Source organism: Nuphar pumila, chromosome 5 (assembly GCF_984573655.1).
Source record: "Nuphar pumila chromosome 5, dmNupPumi1.hap1.1, whole genome shotgun sequence".
NCBI lineage: Eukaryota > Viridiplantae > Streptophyta > Magnoliopsida > Nymphaeales > Nymphaeaceae > Nuphar > Nuphar pumila.
Genome location: NC_143253.1, coordinates 9,769,154 through 9,772,332, shown reverse-complemented (window position 1 = coordinate 9,772,332; position 3,179 = coordinate 9,769,154). Strand labels below are relative to the sequence as shown.

Sequence of the window (3,179 nt, the reverse complement as noted above, 5' to 3'; positions counted from 1 at the left end):
TGACAATACATTATGGTTATATGTGATCACATTTATGAAACTAAATTGATTCTCTATAGTTTTGTGCATTGTTGATTCTGTATAAAATATCTCGCATTTTGGGTAGAGAGAATAGCAAATAACAATATTAAAAAGGATCAATAGAATGAGTCAGAGACCAACCAATTCATAAAGGTAATCTTAACATGCTAAAACACTAAAAATGAATAATATTGTAGGGCATGAAAATATGACACATGAAAATTGAATCGAGATAACGTTAAAAACCTCGATTATGTGCTTTTAGTGTCAATGAGTCAAATGAGAGAATGTTGGACTTTTGGAGCTTGTCTAATTAAAGATGGCCTGATTTAACACAGATCACACCAAAAGACAAAGGAGAGTGGGGGGGGGGGGGATTTTACTTGAATGTGGATAGCTCACATTCAATATAGGAATGTAAGTGATTCACATGCATGAATTTTATGCATGTAACCCCCACTCTCTCCCCTATATAAAGAGAGACACGGTTGCTTCATGAATGCAACCAAGGTGCTCTCTCTCTCTCTCATTGAGTTTAAGGGTCTTGCTCACCTTTGACCTGATGGTCTGGGCTCATTGAGGGTATTGATAGGCTGAGAAAAACATCGACCACCCACATCTTTGCAAGCTTTGACAAGACCAACGATGGCGGTTATTAGTAAGTAGTCCTTTCTTTTGTTTTCACCAACACTTGTGGCATATATATAGAGAGAGGAAAAACAATTTAGCTTTTGGGTTAAATCAATTTTTTGTCTTGGAAACTCTTCTAGCCAGTATAAGCCAACAAAGAAGTCGATAAAACAAAAAGAATGCTATCATGATGTCAACGATAACCAACCTCGCATCCTTCTCCAGCCCTCTTCTCGTCAGCACATTCACACCTGTCAACAAACACACAAGACCATCCAGCCCCGGGGCAGGTTATATGTGCACCCCCCGAACACGCACTATAGCTACAGTGCATGTTCGGGGTCCCGACTGAGCACCACATGGCGCTCAGTCAGGTATACGGGGGTGTTGTACGCCAGCTTGCAGGCTGTACGACGGTGTACAACACCCCCGTACACCCGATTGAGCACCACGTGATGCTCAATCGGGACCCTGAACATGCACTGTAGCTACAATGCATGTTCAGGGGAGAACATGCAACACCCTCTCATCCGGCCTACTCCCCTCACGAGAAGCAATCTCCCTTCATGCTCCAATTCTCATTAATAATCAACGAGTCTAATGGATACTTGTACAGAGAAACATAATACATGGAGAGCCAATACTTTGGTATACTCTCCTTCAAGATGAAATACCCTGAGAAGAGAAAGAACTCCCCATGAACCGTATATATGAGTGAGTTTCCGCTATGTAGTCATAAAAGACAGAGCACATAAACAACACCAAGGAGCTTGCCATCAAGACTATGAGCCAGACAAGGAGCACAAAAGAAGCAAAGGCAGTGACCGTAGGGTTGAGTCCTACCAACAAATAGATAGGTATAGAGAAAAGAAGGGCTACCATAAACAAGAAGGGCACAAAAACAAGTGTGTCAGCATCCATGTATGATAAAACCCTATATGCACCTTTTGATGCTTCCTTCATTAAGACACGTCTCTCATCTAAGAATATAGGCAATGCCTCAACAGTCGAAGACAAGAGAAAGCTAAGATTAAAAGCAAACAAGCTCATACGCTCAACCACCCCATTCTGATCACGCTGCCCAACCCTACCACTATTGCCTGCATGGCTCTAGCTAGAAACAACTGCTTGGTCCTATATATAATCTTCCAGAACCTAGAGCATAGTGTCATGATCTCATAGAATCTCACATTTTTCCCATTCTCATCCACAACCTTAGTTGGGTACTTGTACTCCTCCTCAACCATACCTAAACTAGCCTTGTTATTAATTGGTTTGGGATCTTATACCCTAAACTGTGTATTCTTTGTTGTAGACGCAAAAGGCTACCATGGTATGCTACCGTACCTCTAGATAGCAATATAAGGCTAGAAACGTGGTGAAGTATCCTATAACTTGGTTGGTGGATGGTGAGAATTATGGTTTTATGTCTATTCCTAGCCATGCAATCTAGCATCTCGATCACATGCATGTCAGAGGCGCTGTTGAGACCAAAAGTGGGCTCATCCAGGAGTAGAATAGGTGGGTCATGTATAACTTCAACTCCTATAGAGACCCTTTTTCTCTCACCACCTGATATCCCTCTGTATTCCTGATCCCCAACAAAGGGGAGGATGTTGTGTGTTCTCCCCCGAAGACGCACTGTTTGCTACAGTGCATGTTCGGGGGTCTGAATGAGCACCACATATATAAGCACATGGGGCTTGTATCCCCATGTGTGTCGGCATCACATAGCATCGGAATCTGGGTGTGGTTGTAAAGACTTAAGTACCCTTTCCTGCTATTCTCGCCATGAAATGATGGTTCGATCAAAGGACAAAAATGTCCTCCATCCAAAAAAGGGAAATGACGGATCGAAAAAAGGACATCTAGAAAAGTGAAACACCGATTCGAGAATGATATTAACTCTTCAAAGTCCAAATGTTCCATTTTTTCCCTAAGCAGTAAACTTTTGCACCATCTGTTGTAACAGAAGCTCCCTTTGACGATGCACCCTTTATCGTCGTCTGCTGCCACCAGACCCTTTTTTGTCGTCATTTGCTGCCACCAGAGCACCCTTTGTCGTTGTCTGCTGCCGCTCGAGAAACCTTTGCCTTTGTTTGCTGTCGTCAGAGCACCCTTTGTCGTCATTTGCTGTCGTCATAGCATCATTTGTCATCGTCTGCTACCGCTAGAGCACCCTTTGCCGTCGTCTCGAGTCCAGGTCCCCGCCTTGGTTTTTAGCTTGTGTTACAACACATTGCCGCCTTCTCGTTGCTGCCTTGTGTTACAAAACATTCCCAAGTTCGTTCTTACCTCGTGGAGATAACTATAAATCAATCGACTGGCTTGATCATTGGTGGGCGTCATAGGGGCATTTGTCGGCCATCTCTTTTTACAGTCTTCTCTTCTTTTTTGTTCTCGTTAGGCAATATGGAAAAAGGCATTGACGCACAGACATTCCAACAAGTGTCATTAAGGCATCGTGAGTATCTTTCCATGTCATCATGCTATTTTCGAAGAACGTATGTCATTGTGAGTGCCATTAA

General features: G+C 43.0%; 1 pseudogene; it reads right to left on the bottom strand.

Moving 5' to 3' along the window:
* Positions 1 to 762: 762 nt before the first annotated feature.
* On the bottom strand, positions 763 to 2,809 carry LOC149836716 (ABC transporter G family member 23 pseudogene; annotated as a pseudogene).
* Between the last annotated feature and the right edge of the window lie 370 nt (positions 2,810 to 3,179).